Raw genomic sequence first — 19,177 nt, 5'->3', positions numbered from 1 at the left:
TCTCAGGTTAATATTATTGGAATTATTAACTTTTGAATTGCTTCTAGGAGGAGCTACTTTGTACAAATGACAGGACCCCTGTGGTTAAGTGGAAGAAGAAGCCCATAAATTACCAAGTAGCACAAATGATTCAGAAGTGGAGTAGGGAAAGAAAAGATTTGAGGTGTTTTGAATGTGTGGTCAGCACAGATAAATTAAGCTGTATAAAAAGATAACCAAAAGCCCACGTTTACCTTTGGGCTTTGTCTGCCCCAAGCCCTGTCAGCTGCAGTCCTGAGAATTTTCCATCAATAACAGGACCAGCAGTACCCAGTCCTTGAGTCAGTTCTGACAAAAGCAGCCAGAAAGTCATTAATAATAGTGAGAGCCTTAGGTGCCAGGCATGGTTCAAAACTCTTGTAAAGATGAACTCTCTTAATCCTCACCATAACCCTATGAGGTAGAGACTATTACCCATTTTACAGAGGAGCAAATTAAAGTACAAAGATGTTAAATAACTTGCCCAAATTGTCTTAGTTACGATAATTCTAGCTGCTATAATATTAATAAGTTCCCCCAAATCTCAGGACTTAACAGAATAGAAGTTTATTTCTCACACACGAAATTTTGCACAGCTTGTAAATGGCAAAGTACCTTACTCAAAGTCAATTGCCTCATAATTGAATTAATTTCCAACTCACCGTTATTATTGCAAAACAGATACTTTAACTCCTACATATTAGGGCAAAGGCTAGCTACATATCTGAAACAAAGAATGAATACATCACTTCTATGGTTGTGATAATGGTGAGATAACAAATGTGTTTAAATTTGTATTATAACTATGTAGATTTAAAAATTAGTTTTAGGATCAGAAATAAAATGTGCCATAATAATAATAGAACTTTAGACATGCTAAGTGCTTTATATATATACTTTTCACTTAACTCTTACAATCCTCTTAAGGTAGTACTACTATTGTTGCCATTTTTTAAACTCTGTGAATGCATTTCTCTTTTTAATCAATTAATTTTTTAGTGTTTTTATTATAAAATAAAACATAGATTATGAAAACACACTGAACAAATGTATGGCATAATGAGTTACTATAAGGCAAACACATGTGTACCCAACTCAGGTCAAGAAACAGAATTGTATCAGCCACCCCAGAAGCCCTTCCACTCTCCCTGTCCAGTCAAAAACCTCTCCCTTCCTCTAAAATCACTTCCATCTTGGTTTTATAGTAATCATTTCCTTGTATTTATTGTTTTGTCCATTTTTATGAAACTTATGTTTTTAAAATTTCTTTTAATCTACAGATTCCCCTTCCAACTTTTTGTTTTTGTGAAAATTTACCTGATGAAGAACCCAAAGAATATTTTACATACTCATGGTGTAATTAAGCAAGTTCCTCTATCCTTAGTATTTCTTGTGAATTGGAAGCTGGACCCGAAGCCTGCATCAGACTCAAGTTAGTTCTTTTTAGTAAAACCACGGACAGTGTTCTATAATCATGAAGCACGTAAATGTTTGGTTCTCTCCCTTTTTGTGATGTTAGCATCTGTTAATGTTCAATGCCTAGTTTGAGTAATTAATTAGGGATTGAAAATGGTAAAAATTCTATTATTACTTATAGATAGTTCACTTATAAATAGATGCATCCTCTCATCTACCAATTGATTAGTCAGGGGTAAAATTCACATAGGAGGGGCAGGATAAATGCTTCATCTTCGCTTTTATTTACCTGTCTCTATATAAAGAAAAATGAACTTCCAAAGGGGAACAATCCATTTATTGCTGAATATCATTATGTACTCATGGATTTAACATATTTAATAGATTTTAATTCATCGCAATCTTTTTTGAAATTTTTAATTGCTACACATACATCACATTAGATTTACAATTTTAAGCATTTTTAAAAAGCGTACAATTCAATTCAGTGGCATTACATCCACAATGTTGTGTAACCATCACCACTATCTACTTTCTATTTTTGTGTGTTTTTACCATGACAGAGTGTTGAATTGTGTCAAATGCCTTTTTTGTCAATTGATAAAATCATGTGTTTTTTTCCTTTGTTCTATAATGTAGTGTATTACATTGATTGATTTTCTTATGTTGGGTCACCCTTGTATTCCCCTCAGAAATCCCACTTGGTAATTGTGTGTAATTCTTTAAATATATTATTGAAATCAGTATGTTAGTATTTTGCACCTATATTCATAAAGAATATTGGTCTGTAACTTTCTTTGGTTGTGATGTCTTTTTCTGGCTTTGGTATCAGGGCTAGCTTCATAAAATGAGGTAGCAAGTGGTCCCCTCTCTTTTATATTTTGGAAGAGCTTCAGGAAAATTGGTTTTTTCCTTTTTAAATATTTGATGGAAATTACCTGTGAAGCCATCTGGTCCAGTTCTTTTCTTTGTTGGGAGATTTTCAATTGCTGGTTTTATCTTTTTACTTGTTAAAGAACTGCTGAGTTTTTCTATTCCTTCTTGAGTCCGTTTAGGTAATTTTTGTGTATTTAAGAATTTGTCCATTTCATCCAGGATATCTAATTTTGGTGTATAAGTGTCATAGTACTCACTTACAATCCTTTTTATTTTGTATGGTTGGAAATAACATCCCTTCTACTTTAATTTCTGATTTTAGTAGTTTGTGTCATCTCCCTTTTTTCTTTGTCAGTCTAGCTAAAGGTTTGTCAATTTTGTTTAACTTTCAAAAAACCAATTTTTGCTTCTTAAAATTCTCTATACTTTTCTATTCTCCATTTTATTTATTTCTGCTCTAATCTTTATGTCCTGTCTTCTTCTGCTAGTCTTAAATTGCTCTACTTTTTCTAGTTTCTCAAGGTATAAACTTAGTTTATCTATTTGAGATGCTGCCTCTTTTTTAATGAAGGCATTTACAGCTATAAATTTTCCTCTGAACACTTTCTTTGCTGCGTTTCTTAACATTTGATATATTGTGTTTTCATGTTGATTTGCTTCTAAGTATTGTCTAACATCCCTTATGAATTCTTCCTTGATCGTTTAAGAATGTTTCATTTTACTCATATTTGTGACTTTTCCAGTTTTCCTTCTGTTATTGATCTAGCTTCATTCCATTGTAGTCTGAAAAGATACAGTGTATGACTCAAATTATTAAAATTTATTGAGACTTGTTTTATGGCTTAACATTAGGTCTATACTGTAGAATGCTCCATGTGCACTTGAGAAGAATGTGTATTCTGCTTTTGTTTGGTGGCATGTTTTGTATATGATTATTATGTGTTATTGGTTTATATTGTTGTTAGAGTACTCTATTTCCTTATTGATCTCTGTCTAGTCATTCCATCAATTATAGCATATGGTGCGTTGAAGTCTCCAACTGTTATTGTAGAACTATCTATTTCTCTCTTCTATTCTATCAATGACTACTTCATATATTTTGAAGATCTTGTTTGGTACATATATATTTATAATTGTTATATCTCATTGATGAGTTGAGCCTCTTATACATGTATAGTGTCCTTCTTTGTCTCTTGTAATAGTTTTGGACTTGAAGTCTATTTGTCTGATATTAGTGTAGGCACCCTAGCTCTCTTCTGGTTACTATTTGCATGAAAAGTCTTTTTTCATTCTTTTACTTTCAAGATATTTGTGTCTTTGTATCTCTTGTAAACAGCATATAGTTGGATAATGGGTTTTTTATTTTCATTCTGCTAATCTTTGCCTTTTGATAGGAGTTTAAACCATTTACATTTAGAGTAATTACTGATGAGAATGGACTTACTTCTGCCATTTTACTATTTGTTTTCTGTATGTCTCTTTCTTTTTTTGTCTTTCATATCCTCCCTCACTGCCTTTCTTTGTGTTTAGTTGATTTTTTTGTTGTTTATCCTTTTGATTCTATTATTTCCTTTTTTGCATATTTAAAAAAAATATTTTCTTTGTGGTTACCAATGGGGTTACACTGAACATCCTAAATTTATAGCAATCTAGTTTGAATTGATACTAACCTAGTCTCAGTAGCATACAAAGACTTTGCTCCTATACAGCTCCATCCTCTCCTCCTTTATGTTGTCACAAATTATATCTTTATATGTTATGTGTCCAATAACATGAATTTATAATTTTTTTATATATTTGTCTTTAAATCCTGTAGGATATAAAAAGGGTAGTTATAACCCCAAAATATAATGATACTGACTTTTATATTTGCCCATGTATTTACCTTTACCATAGTTCTATTTCTTCATACAGCTTTGAGTTACTGTCTATGCCCCTTCTTTCAACCTGAAGGAATCCCTTTAACATTTCTTGTAGAGCATGTCTAGTGGTAGGAAATTACGTCAGCTTTTTTTTATATTGGAATGTCGTAGTTTCTTTCTAATTTTTGAAGGGTAATTTTGCCAGATATATAATTCTTAGTTGACATATTTTTTTCTTTCAGTACATTAAATATGTCATCCTCTGTCTTCTGGCCTCCATGGTTTCACATGAGAAATAGACTGTTCTCTTATTGAGAATCCCTTGTATGTGACAAGTCACTTCTCTCTTGCTGCTTTTGAGATTCTCTCTTTCTCTTTGGATTTCAATAGTTTGATTATAATATATTGATGTGGGTCTCTTAGAGTTTATCCTGCTTGAAGTTCATTGACATTTCTTGGATTTGTAGATTCATATCTATAATGGAATTTGGGAAGCTTTAGGCCACTATTTCTTCATATATTCTTTCTTCTCTTTTCTTTCTCTCTTCTCCTTCTAGAACTCTCATGATGTGTATGTTGTTCTGTTTGATGGTCTTCCACAGGTCTCTTAGGTTTGGTTCACTTTCCTTCATCCTTTTATCATTCTTCTCCTTGGATTCTATAATTTCAATTGGCCTATCTTCAAGTTATCTGATTTTTTCTTCTGCCTGCTCAAATCTGTTGTTAAGCCCCTCTAGTGATTTTTCCATTTCATTTATTGTACTTTCCTGTTCCAGAATTTCTGTTTGGTTTATTTTTATAATTTCTATCCCTTTATAGATGTTCTCACTTTGTTCATGTATTACTTTCCCTATTTCCTTTAGTTCTTTGTCCATGTTTTATTTAGCTCTTTGAGTATATTTTAGATAGTTTCTTTACAGTCTTTTTCTAGTAAGTCTACTGTCTGGACTTCCTCAGGTATGGTTTTTGTCACTTTATTTTGTGTCTTTGAATGAGCCATGCTTTCCTGTTTCTTTATATGCTTTTTGATTTTTTTGGTTGTTGAAAATGGAACATTTGAATATTATAATGTAGTTACTCTGGATATCAGATTCTCCTCCTTCCTCAAAGTTTGCTTTTTATTGTTGTTTTGAAGGCTGTAGTAGTTCTTTTTTTTAGTGACTGTCCCAAACTATTTTTGTAAATACTATATTCATTGTCGTGTGTGGTCTCTGAAGTCTCTCATCCTTAGTATGTGTTCAGTTAATATTTGACAGAGATTTCTGTGCGTGCTAGGAGCTAAAAAATATAAAGAACAAAAAACAGACCATGCTTTCCTTCTTCCCCCCAAGAACACAAACACCTCTCCCAGTCTTTGCAGGAACATTCCTTCCACACTTAGCCAAGCTTGAGCTGAGCTTAGGGATCAGTCTTAGCTGAAAGCTTAGTATTCTCAGGTCTTTACTGAACATGCATGTGGTTTTCTAAATTTCCCTGGTCCTTCTAAATGTATTAATTTCCCAAAGAAACTCTCCAGTTTTGTCTCCTGGGCTTTAGGCGGACTATTGTGTGTTTTGTCCCCAGACATCTGTGGGTTGTTACTTCAGCTTGCAGCATTTTTGAGCAAAGCCTACCACTTCTCTAGCCTGACCTCTGTGTTAGGTGAAACAGATAATTGCCTTGTGTTTATCTTTCAGCTATCCCCCAGACAGGTTAGAATGCACATGTACAATAATTTATGAATAAGTTCTATTCTGCTCCCTTTGGATCCAGGGCCCAGGATCCCAAACTGGTAATACAGACTTCCATCTTCAAGACTGCCAGAATGCTGGGGAGGGTATGGGTCAAGCCCTACTAAAAGTTCCATAAATCTTTTCTATTGTTTCAAAGTTGCCTTTTTCTTGATTCAGTGTTCACTTGGTTGCTCTAAACCTTTGACTGTTTTCCAGAGTTTTGACAAAATTAGTTCTGACAATTTCTGGGTTTTTTGTGATGTTTCTGTGATGGAATGAAACCTTGGAGCTGCCTATGTGCCATTTTGCTGACATTAGTACCCTATTGTAACCCTTTTTGAATCTCAAGCTTTCCCATATTTGGTCAGTAAGATCCTTGGCAAATTAGCCTATGAGTTCTTTTAACATGATCCTAATAGTTTTTGATAGCATACTCATATCTTGTATGATAAGATGTGGCTGACCTAGAATCAGACATTTCTCTAAGATGCCTTATTGTCTTATGATGGAACGCAGTGTTTCAAGTCTGCAATCTGCATGTTAGACAACTTATTACTACTTGTTTGATCAATGTTTCTAGGCCTTTCCCATATATAGAGCTGGTGAAGATTAGATAGATAGATAGATAGATAGATAGATAGATAGATAGACAGAAAAATATAATACTTCGTGAGTTCATATGTATACTTCCAATTCTAATTCGGGCTATATGATTTTTACTTAACCTCTTCTACATTACATCTTTAGTTCCTTTCTTCTTTTCTCCATCCAGTTTCAGTTGTTATTCTCAATTTTGTCTTCTGTATTTCCAGTGAACACTTTTAGGCTATGTTGGTGTGCTTTTGTTCTAAGGTCCATCAGATGCCCTGTTACTTCCCTCTACTTTATTCTACACACCCCCTGATATCATGCTGGTCTTGCCATATTGATATTTGTCCTGCTGATCTGCTGGTATTTGGAGGTTGAAAGGATATCTTGCCACGTACTTTTGCTATAAATGTTGCTCTTGAGTTTTTAATTTAATTTAATTTAATTTATTTTTTTTTAATTTATTTTTTTGTGAGGAAGATCGGCCCTGAGCTAACATCTGCCAATTCTCATCTTTTTGCTGAGGAAGACTGGCCCTGGGCTAACATCCATGCCTGTCTCCCTCCATTTTATATGGGATGCCGCCACAGCATGGCTTGCCAAGCGGTGCGTCGGTGCATGCCTGGGATCTGAACCGGCGAACCCTGGGCCGCTGCAGCAGAGCACGCGCACTTAACCGCTTGCACCACCAGGCCAGCCCCTTGAGTTTTTAATTTTAATATCTAGTTATTCTATCTGCTATTGTTGGAGGATTCAGGGAGATTCAAAAGCCGTGCTTCTGTTGCCACCATCTCCTCTTCTGTTATCATCCTTTTAGATGTAGGCAAATTGACATACAGGGAGCTTAAGTGACTTTCCCAATGTTACAGAGTAATTAGCAAACCAGAATTCAAGCCCTTGCAATTTAACTAGAAAACATAAGTTTAATCTCTACTCTATGCTGCCAAGTCAACAAAGTAAATGTTCATCATTACCTGGGGAGAGGACACTTTTTCATCTGTCTCATGATTCCTGCCTAGAACTTTATATAAGGGAACTTCAGATTTGCTTTTTGGGGGTAAAGGGGATATGGAGAGATATTTTGGAGAGAATATTTCCAGTTTATCTTCCAAACTCTACACACTCCTTCTCAAGGACTGTGTTTTAACCAAAAGACAGAATAAATGTATTGAAAAGGCAGGGCAGGCTCATCTCAACCTCTTTCTCTCTCTCCCTGTCTTTCTCTCTCTCATCTCTTTTCTTTTTTCTCTCTTAAACCCCCTATGTTCAGGCAAGGTGAACTTCATATATGCTTGCAGTCTTCATGGAATAAGCAAATCAGTTGTAGTGGCTCCCTCCTTTAAGCCCACTATTGTTCAGCTCTCTCTTTTCTAATGTATTCACCTGGATTGATAAATCATGCTTGTGCTTTACTGGAGTCCAGTTATCTTCAAATTGGGAGTGTTGAGGGAGTAGGAAGCCCAATTTTACCTTTAGAACCAAATCCAGTTTTCAAATTTAGATTTACCATAGATAAAGCTGATTATTTGAACCTCATTTGGCTTCTTGTACCCATTCTTAATCCAGAATAGTGATCAATGTTTGTCATCTGAAATGTCACCATTACCAAATATAGCCTCGTAGAGTCTAAGTTATTGAGAGGAATCTTCACTCTTGTCTTGTCCAACCAATTGTTTGATAATCAAGTGTTTGCACACCATATTCAGGCAAGTATCTAAGCTCTTTTGAACACCTATAATTATGTGGCTATACCTTGGGTCAAAATAATTACTTTTACCCTACTAAGTACTTCTTCGTTTGGCCTATTTTCTTTTTTTTCCACCCGAAAGCCCCAGTGCATGGTTGTAATCCTAGTTGAAAGTTCTTCTATGTGAGCTGCTGCCACAGCATGGCAACAGACAGGCGGGTGGTGTGGTTCCAAGACTGGGAAACGAACCCGGGCCACCGAAGTGGTGAGAGTGCCAAACTTTAAGCACTAGGCCATCAGGGCTGGCTTTGGCCTATTTTCTTAATAAGCGTAGATATAGTATAATGTAACAGTTAAAAACTTGATCATTGTATCAGGCATATTTGTGGCTTTGGAACTTTGGACAAGGTACCTGTTCTACCTTAACCCTGTGTCTTTATGAAATGTCTATGAAAATGGAGCTAATAGTAGCTTCGTAATAATGTTCTTGTGAGGTTTATATTAGATCATATATGGAAATCTCATAGCAGTTCCCAAAATAAGGACTCAAGAATATGTTGATTCCCTTCATTTTCTTACTAGGTACTTTCATTTGGTTGGCTTATTTAATACACAAACCTGTATGTTAGGTGTTAATCTTCCTGTGGACCAGGACCATCAACATTATCTAGGAGCATATTAGAAATGCAAACTTTCAGGCCCCACCCCAGACCTCTATATTAGAATCTGCATGTTAAGAAGATCCCCAGGTGATACCTATGCACATTCAACTGTGAGAAGCACTGCTCTAAATGACAATGGTATGCTGCCTCACCCTTTAAGGAGACACCAATCTCCAATAGAATAAACTGAATCTATGAAACAGTAAAAGGGCCAGTGACTGGTGAAAATAAGTAACACCTGGAGAAAACTAGTGGTGGAGAAAGAAGCTGAAATTGAGAAGAAACACCAAAGAAAAGAATAGTGTAGGCTTCATTTCTGAAAGTGGTGATGGCAGTACCTTGGACATGGCAGTAGAATTAACAGCAGCTGCAGGTCCAAACTAGACCAGAACACAGGTGGAATAAGGACAAAAATACATTAAGTTACCCAGAGCAACTAGGGGCCCTGTTGCCTCAAGGGGCACCTGGATATCTCAGCAGCAAACTGACTACTTTAACTAGATATCCCTAAGAAACTCGAGGACAAGGCAGAGGCTGTTCTATGGTTACATATTTATTTCCTTCTCATGGGACTTATCACTAGGCATTGGAGGAGAGAAGAGGAAGGAGGTCTGATCAAGTAAGAAACCCTAGGACAGGACACAAATATGGAGAGCTTAAACCTAATAGAAGGTACACTGTTACCCTGGCTTTTGGTTTCTAGGTGGCAGAAAATGAAGGTTATATAAATGTATATTGCTTGAAATAAGTGGGCCATCACTCATGGCTTGGAAATTTTTGTTAAACAGAAATTTCCATCACAATATTATTCAAGCTATGGGTACTGTGACATAAGGGCTCTAATGGCTGCACATTATCGTGATGGGCAGCATTGATATATGAGGTATATAGGCAACAATAATTGAATCACAGTAGGCAGTGGTCTTTTAGTCCGTAGTTGTAAATGTTTGCAACAGGCCAGCCTTCCTTTTAGCCTAAGTAGTCAGTTGTGAATACGGTGAGCTTGCAGCTGTGCTCAGAAGGACCCTTGTACCAAAAGATGCTTTTTCCATCTGCTTGCTGATGACACAATTCTTTAGCTGGAGATAAAGCATCTTGTTCCTTAATGAGAGAAATGCTATGAAATGAAATAACAAACAAGGAAGGAAGAAAAGAAGTAGGAGAGGAGAAAGTCAGAGAGCCCAGGGTGTGTGTTCAATGATGGACAAGGGACTGAGTGTTACAATTTAGTTGGAAAGAAGCAAGATGCCTAGAGTGTGCATGTGCACAAACACACACACATGCACAACCATCATCTTTTGACCTTGAGATGGACTTATGTATTGTTGCTCAATTTGTATGCCAAGACAGAGTCCACTGTAACCTATGAGTAAACAAGCGTTGGGCACCCACTGAGCCAAGACCTATAGTACAAATGTTTTCCAACTTCCAAACACAAGGTATTTTCCCTTATAGACAAGCCTCAACCTGTCATGCAACCTATGTTCGAACACTTTACGTGGTGTCTGGCTTCCCATGCCAGTCCACAAGAGATGATTTGATTACTAAGCAGTAAAACTAATAGCATAAGCTTGAAAGCTGAAATGCAAGGGCAGTGTACCATTCAGAGTGGAGGAGAGGAAGGCAAGGAAAAAGAGAAAGTAACCAGAAAAGTAGAGTATGGAAAAGGAAAAAAAGATGCATAAACATGAGGAGGAGAAACAGAAGCTATTGCAAGAGCCCCCGAAGACTTTGCCCATGTAACCTATGACATCCCACCCTTTTCATCTATTCTTTACCTTTTTCCTGTAATGATAGAACAAGATTGTAAGTCAAATCATGATGCCCCATTACTTATACATTGTGTTCCATTATTACTGTAATAAAAATCTAGAGTTCTCAAGGTCCAGTGTGATTTGGACTCTATCTATATATTCAACCTAATGATTCTATTCCTTTCACCCTTGCTAAGGAATCTGGTTTTCTTTCAAGTCTTTGAAGATGCCAAGTTCTTACCCCAGGCAAGAATAGGAATGGGAGAAAGAGCTATTCATATCAACTGCTATCCGCACTTCAGGTCTTAGCTTAAATGTTCTTTATCAATGTTGCCATTATTGATCGTCTACCTCCCACTCCTTCAATCTAGATAAGGACTTCTTGTTATATACTCTTAGAGCATCCTATAGTTTTCCTTTATGGTACTTATCAGAATTATAACTTCTTGTGAATATATCTTTAATTCCTGTTATCCCCACTAAACTGTAGGCCCCATGAGAAGAGAAACCAAGCTTTGATTATTCACTGTTGCATTCTTAACATCTAGTCTGGTACCTGGCTCAAAAATTTATAATGAACGAATGAATGAATATAAGGACTAAAGAAGAGTTATTTACTTCCTATTTGCTTTGTATGAATTAGGACGTTTCTATTAAAAATTTAAAGATAAATAGGCACTAGAAAACCTTTCATACTCCAAAAAATTCTCTCTCGAGATCCTAAGTGCATTCATGTTAACTTAAACCCTCCTAAATTTGTCCTCTTCTCAGTTCAGCACTAGCACTTATGTTCTATATTCTGAGGGTTTTTTTTTTTTTTTCATTCTATTCTTTTTTCCACTAACTGAAATCACAAGTTCCTTCAAGAGCTCCACGTTAGTTTTTATAGGGCATATTCCTTCTAGGATTTCCAGTGAACATGGAGAGAGAACAACAGGAGGGTGGAGGGGAACAAAAGGCACCTGAGGGGAATTTGTACTGGTTGATTTCGTGTTCATTGACAGTTTCCAAGTCAACTATTACCATAGACCAGGGATTGACAAACGTTTTCTATAAAGAACCAGATAGTAAACATCTTTGGCTTTGTGGGTTATGCATTCTCTGGTGCAAGTACTCAATTCTGCAGTTGTAATGGCAAAGCAGTCATAGATAATACCTAAATGAATAGGCGTGGCTGTGTTCCAATAAAACTTTATTTACAAAAACAGACGGTAGTCTGAATTTGGCCCACAGGCCGTAGTTTATCCAATCCTGCTTCTAGAGAGCTACTGGTCACAGGTAGGATGCCTTGCCTCATCACCTTGTACCTGATTTGGACACTCCTCAGATGAGGGGGTATCCCCTGAGGAAGAATTTCTTAGTGGAAAGATCTGATGGAACAAAGGACACTTAGAACACAGCTGTCAGGCCTTTCTTCCCCTCTGACACCAGTATTATAAATGAGTAGTGTGTGAGTAGGAGTGGTTAGTCTATTTGTAACATTTCAAACCTTGGCCTTTCTATAGCTGAGTGTAATTACATGTAACACTGTACTCCATTAATATAGTCAAGTGTTACATAATGACAGGGGTACGTTCTGAGAAATGCATCCTCTGCATAGTGCTTAAGAAAGTAGACTCTGAAATCACAGCGCCTAGGTTCAAATTCTGGTTCCCTGATTTACTATGAGATTTGGACATGTTACCTAAGCTCTCTGGACCTTGGTTTCTAAAACTTTAAGATGACAAAACATGTGACAATTGCTTAGTTCACTATCTGACACATGCATTCGGCATATTAGCTATTATTATTTTCCTCTTTACTTTCCTGAGCTATTGCCAAAATGGACGTGAGAGTGTGGGGAATGGTGAAAAGAGAGCCGTTTTGAAATCAACAAACCTGACTTTAAATATTAATTCAAAAACATATTGGCTATGTGAGTATGGATAGGTTACATACCTTAGCTTAGTTAATCTCAGTGAACTACAGTTTCTTTGCCTATAAAATGGGGATAATTTCATAAATATAACATGTTATGAATAATAATAATAATAATAATAGTTGTGAAGATTCAATCTTACTAAATGTTAGTTCTCTCACCAACACTCTCTGGACCTCAAAACAGTTTAAACAGTAGAATATATTTTGTCTCTATTTTCTGAGTTCTCCATATCATCCTGCACATACTGTAACGCATCCTTGTCCCTGTGGATTCCTACTATGGTGTCCTACCTTAATTCTTCCATCTATAATATTCTGGGTTTCGGAACTCTGAAGATCTGGAACCTAAGGGAGCAGAATCCAAAGATGGTGACGCACTCTCACCTTGGAATGAGAGGCTAGAATAGGGACATAGAGGGTGATCATTGTGAATGAACAGAGCTATAGAATATATCCACTGTGACTTAGGACAGAAGCAGTATCTTCTTTGAGGATTCTAATTGGGAATACACAGCCCTACATCCCTTACGCCCAGCACAGGAGATATTCTCCTTTTCCAAACCTGTGCAACTGTTGGCAGGATGTTCTTCAAGGTTTTCCCAACACCCATCACACTTTTTCCCATACTGGTTTAGAGTATCACCTTATAAGAAATTCATTTCTTCAGCAATCCCTGACTGGATACTTCTTGGCTCAGCAGTTCTGAACACATAATCTAGTAAGAATCAGTGTTTCTAAAAATGACCCTGAGACCCTACTTGTAAGATCCTAAAGAGCTTTCTGAATCCACAAAGAAAGATAAACTGAAATGAAGTGAAAGAGAATTTAAGCACATGAATTTTGAGTTTGTAATCTGTGTTAAGTGACTTGAGTTGTGCTCAAATTTTGTAAATGTTACTAAACCTTCTGTGTTTGCATGGCAAAGGTACAGAATATTCAATTAACCGAAACAGTCTATTACTGCTGGACTGCTGGAAGACCAAGAATGGGCTGACTTAGATTGTTCTACTGTAACAATCTGTTACTAAATAGTATTGGGCTTGATAGCAACCTGCTGTTACAATATATACTAAACAGAAGAATGCCTTTCCTGGAACAGAAGGTGGACCACTTTTACATGTGCTATTAAAAGGATCTATTTACTCAGTGGCTTTTACTATCTCTGTGGGTAAATATAGGATTTTAAATAATGTTTTACTGAAGCTTCCCTTATAAAGGAAGCTTGCTCCATAAGTATATACACAGGCATCTCTTGTGTATTGAGCTATAGGTAAAATCTTTGCCCTCCACACCATTATCTGATCCCATCCTACTTCACCAAGTTAGTTCCCCACGGCCACACAACAAGGAATATAGATTTCATTAAGATTCGTTGTCACCAACATGTTGTGTTCATTCCTATTTTTACTCAAATTGTTCTTTCTGCTTGCAATGTCCTTTCTTTTCTTTTCCTCTGCCTAGCCAAATCTTAATAATCTTTTAAGGTCTATTTCAAGATGCCTCTTCCAAGAAGCCTTCCCTGACTTCTATAGCCTTCACACATATTATTCCCTCTGTATGGAACATGGTTTTTCACTATCCTTCTCTGATTGATTCTCATGTCTTGTCACATTTTTCAACCTCAGGGAGGCCTTCCCTGCCACACTGGACAACATCAGTTTTTCTTAAAAGTGGAGCTGTGGGTTATTTAGATGTGTGGTATTTAACATACAAACATTTGTGGCTTTCTCTGGCTATCATTTTGTTATTAAATTCTAGTTTAATATCACTGTGGTCAGTGAACATATTCAGTATGATTTTAATCATTTAAAATTTGTTGAGACTTGCTTTATGGCCCAGCATATGGTCTATTTTGGTAAATGTTCCACGAGCACTTGGAAATAATGTGTATGCTACAGTTTTTCAGCTCAGTGTTCTATAAATGTCAATTAGGTCACTTTTTGTTAATTGTTGTAGCAGATGCTGTCAGTGTCTCACTCATATCCTTGGGACACTACCGTGTGCTCTGGTTTACTTCAAATTGCCAGCGACCTGCAACTCTGGAACTGAGGGCTTTTTCCAGAAAGGTGGAAAGTCATGGTGCCCATGTGCACATTGTAGGCCAGAAGTGCTAGAGAATTTATATCACTAGAGAGCCACCCTTAAATGATGACTCTTGGGAGTAGGTGTATAAATATTCCAGGTCTATTACCCCTGGGTTGGAATAATACTGTGGAAGTTTTTTTTTTTTTACTCTTTCTCAGAGATGACTCACACGAATAAGCTCCATTGCCCACAGCAGTACAAAGCAATAGCTGGCTTTTCTTTCCGTTAACAATCCCCCAGCCCACTACCAGTATTCCCTGGACCTCTCAAATTAATTACTAGCATTTAAATCCTTGTCTCCAGGTCTGCTTCTGGGAAAGCCCAAACTGAGACAATTTGTTTATATATCTTCCATATCTTCACTAATTTTTTTGTCTGGTTGTTTGGTTATTCAGTGAAAGAGGTGTGTTAATGTCTCCTAATCTGATGGTGAGTCTGTATATTTTTTCCGTCCTGCCAATGTGGGCTTTATATATTTTTAAACTATATTATTGGATACATGCAGATTTAGAATTCCTTCCTGTTGAGTTGACATTTTATCATTATTAAATTTGCCTCTTTATTTCCTCTCCTCTCTATTTTCTTACTTAAGGTCTCTGATATTAATATAGTTACATTGGTTTCCTTCCTTCCTTTGGGTTAGTTGTATGCATGATATATTTTTTCCACCCTTAAATTTCAAGTTTTATATTTCCTTATATTTGAGGTATGTCTCTAGTAGCAGCATGTGTTTGGGTTTTATTTTCATTTTTAGTCTGACAATATTTGTCTTTTATTTCGAGCCTTTAGTCATTTTTATTTAATGTAGTTACTGATGTATGTGGGTTTATATCTACCAATTAACCATATACTTTCTTTTTGGCTTATCTTGGTTATGTTCTTCTCTTTCTCCTTCCTTGGATTCTTTTGAATTAATCAACCGGTTTTTTGTTATTCTATTATTTCCTTTATTACCCTGTTAATAATAAATCATTTCATATTGTTTAATGATTACCCTTGTTAATGCATCCTTGTCTCATTAAAGTGAAATATAAATTAGTGCTTTTTTACTTCCCAAACATGCAGGGATCTTTTAATACTTTACCTTTGTTCATATTCCTTTTACATTTTGTGACATTGTTGCCAAGAATTTTGATTATACACATATTTAAAGATGCATGATTTAGCATTATTGTTGCTTTAAATTGTCAATATCTATTTAAATTTACCCTTTCAGGAGTTTATCATTCTTTTCTATATTACTGTACTTCTACCTTAGGTCATTTCCCTCTCATAAATATTTCCTTTTTAGTATGTCTTTTAGTGCATATTTGCTAGTAATTAATTTTTTCAGCTTTTGTTTGTCTGAAGATAGTTTTTTGCCTGCATGTATGAAGATATTTTGACTGTAAATTGAATGGTTATTTGCTTTCAGTCCTTCAAAGAACTATTTTATTCTTCCTTTAGTCTTTTCTGGGAAAAAAATCAGCGAATAGTCTTATTAGTGCTCCTTGGAAGGTAATGGGACCTTTAAGAAAATTCCTTTGGCTGATTTTAACATTGTCTTTTTGCTTTTGATTTTCAGAAGTTTCAACATGATGTGCTTTGTGTGGAGATATATTTATATGTATATATCCTGATTGGGGTTCATAGATATTCTCTTATCTATGGTTGATGCTATTCATCACTTTTGGAAAACTATTGGCTGATATTGTTCCAAATATTCTTCTGATCCATTCTCTCTCTTATCTTCTTAGATTCCATTTACACATATAATAGACCTTTTATATTTTTCATCTTTTTCTCTCTATACTTCATTCTGTAAATTTTCTACTGACCTATCTTCCAGGTCACTATTCATCTATTATACTCTATATGATCTGCTGTTAAACTTACCAAATTCTTAATTTCAGTTATTTAAATTTTTAATTCATCTTAATTTTTATATCTAGGATTTACTTTTGATTATTTTATTATTTATTTCTCTATGAAATTTTCTATATTTTTATCTATGTTCTTGAAGATATTCATCATAGTTGTATATAAGTCTGTGTGTGATAACTTCAATGTCTGGATCACTGATGGGTCTGTTTCTATTGACTGCCTTTTCTCTTGGATTTCAGTCGGTTGGTTCTGTTTCATGCTATACTTGTTAATTTTATATTGAATACTAGACATGGTGCAAGAAAAAATGTAGAGGCTCTGGATCCTGTTATCTTCCTTTGGAAAGGATAAACTTTTCTTCTTGCAGGAAGAGAGAGTATGATCAGTTACCTTGATCCCATTGAGGATGGTCTATTTTGTCCTTTCTCTAGGATATACAGCTTTCAGAGTCTTACCAGAAAGCCTTGGTCATTTACCAAGGTTCTTCTTCTTTGTAGGCCCTGAACTGTATTTTTTGTCTTCTCAGTGCCATGACACTGGTATAATCTCTGCTTAGCCTTTTCACCTCTTACTGCTACTTTTAGTTTGGTTTCTCAGATAACCCTCTACACAAGTACAGCTTGGGACTCATAAAAATGCTTCAAGGGAAAATTGTGTATAGAATGTTAGGGTCACTTCTGTGTGGTTTCCTTTTCTCTGAAATATTGGCTCCGAGATTATGGCTTTTTTGGTAGTGCTAAATGCTAATATTTGTCTTCTAAGCTCAGTGAGACTGCTGTAAACTCAAGAAATCTGCATTTTGTTAGCTTTCATGTTCCTTGCAAGAATTGGCAAATACCCTAAAAGGGAAAATAGCCACAATTTTAGTTACTTCAATATATCTTCATTCTCTCTTGACCTTGATGCCTCAAGTCCTGCCTGCCTTGGGTACACTTTGATGTCTTCAAACAGCGCTTTTTGTGTTTCATATACTCCAATTTGTCCCCATTCTCTCTGTGAGCTTGACTCTTCAAGTCTTGGCTGCCTTGGGTGTGGTTGTATGCCTTCAAACCACTCTTTTTATTTCTTATATAGCATTATAACTTTTCTTGGTGGAAGGGGTTGTCTGATGCCTGCTACTAAGTCAGAAGTAAACTTTTGATACTTTCATTTTGAAGTCACTTCTTGCTATTTATAGAGGTATAGGTTAACAATCATTTTCTCTTAGAAATTTGAAAATATCATTACACTGTTTCTGTTGATAAGTTATCCGTAGTGATATCCTTGCTCCTTTGAAGCCAATATGTCTTTTTTTTTTCTGGCTGGATTTAATATTTTCCCTTTGTCTTTGGTTATTAGTAGTTATCTTATGATGTATCTAGGTTTTGTTTTATTTGTACTTATATTCCTAGAGTTTATAGTAGTTCTTGAATCTGTGGCTTAATGTCATTTATCAGCTTGGATATCAATTTTCTTTCTCCTCTCCAATTATATATCTGTATATATATAATTATTATATATCATATATGTATTATATATGTTAGGTATATATATATCATATGTTATATATTGGTATATATCATATGATTCATATTATATAATCACCTATATATAAAATTATATATATATGGTTGTTCCATCATATCCAATATTTTGGTTATGTTATTTTCTGTATTTTCATTTGTAGCACCACAATTGTGAGTACAGGTTCAAAGACAAGAAATCCAGCAGATATGGCACCTTCATTCTGTCAGGGGGCCCAAAAGATACCCAAGTATATACAGTGTTGGTCAGTCTGTCATGCACATAGGCCATTTACAACTTCCAAAGATAAGAGCCAAGATGTGTGTGGATCACTTTGACAAAATATATCATTGCTTTAGTTTTTAACCATTGAATATCATTCTATTCATGCAGGCCCAAGTCCTAAATGCCAACTCATTATCTCTTCCAATACAAATGCAGTCTCACATAGAAAATAAGGCAGATATAGACACAATATTTATACAACTTGAATTTCCAAGTTCCCGGCCTGATGTTAAGCCTGTACTCATGCTCATCTCATTTTGTTACACTGTGCTTCAGGATGAATATTTTTTCTGACTAATCTCCAATTAACTATGTCTTTCTTCAGTTGTATCTACTCTGCCATTAAAACTATTTTTTGAGTTCTTACTTTTAATTAGTGTATCTCTAAATTCTAGAATTTCCATATGATTCTTAATTTCTAGTTTCTGGCTCTCTGCCAAATTTCGTTATTTTCTTTAAATTCTTTAACTATAGTAGTCATAATTATTCTATAGTCGTTGTCTGATAACTCCAATATATGAATCTCCTGTTTGTCTATTTTTAGTGTATATTTTTTCTTTAATTTCTGAAATCCTTTATTTGTGCATAGTTGGTTATATTTTATTTAAGGCCAAAGAATTATGTATAAAATTGTAGATAAATTTGAGGTTCTAGATGATGTTCTCTTCCTCCAGAGATGATTTAATTTTCATCCTGGTGAATAGCCAGGTGAAAGTACTAACAATCCCAGATTTCTTTAATCTATGAAGATTTGAGTGTCCTCATGAGGATTTGTCTACTCTAGTTCATCCTTGCTCTGGAGTGTAGCTCTTCAAATTCAAAACTGAAAACCTTAGATGTTTAGCAAGTATCCTCTTTTTTTTATGAATCCTGAATTACAGTTTATAGTTTTTATGGTGTATATGTATATATATACACACACACACAATATATATAGAATATATAC

The 19,177-nt window shown here is 35.4% G+C and overlaps 1 long non-coding RNA gene across 1 annotated transcript in view; it reads left to right on the top strand.

Moving 5' to 3' along the window:
• Positions 1-1,401: 1,401 nt before the first annotated feature.
• LOC147911784 (uncharacterized) overlaps positions 1,402-19,177 on the top strand; it is a 41,784-nt gene continuing 24,008 nt past the window's right edge. Inside the window, exon 1 of the long non-coding RNA XR_015550453.1 lies at positions 1,402-1,450. This is a non-coding gene — a long non-coding RNA (uncharacterized LOC147911784). The remainder of the gene's footprint in view (positions 1,451-19,177) is intronic.

This window comes from Ceratotherium simum, chromosome X (genome assembly GCF_057802395.1).
Source record: "Ceratotherium simum simum isolate JZ-2026a chromosome X, ASM5780239v1, whole genome shotgun sequence".
NCBI classification, from domain to species: domain Eukaryota; kingdom Metazoa; phylum Chordata; class Mammalia; order Perissodactyla; family Rhinocerotidae; genus Ceratotherium; species Ceratotherium simum.
Note: the sequence above shows the minus strand (reverse complement) of the source record. Positions and strands in the feature narration are given on the sequence as shown.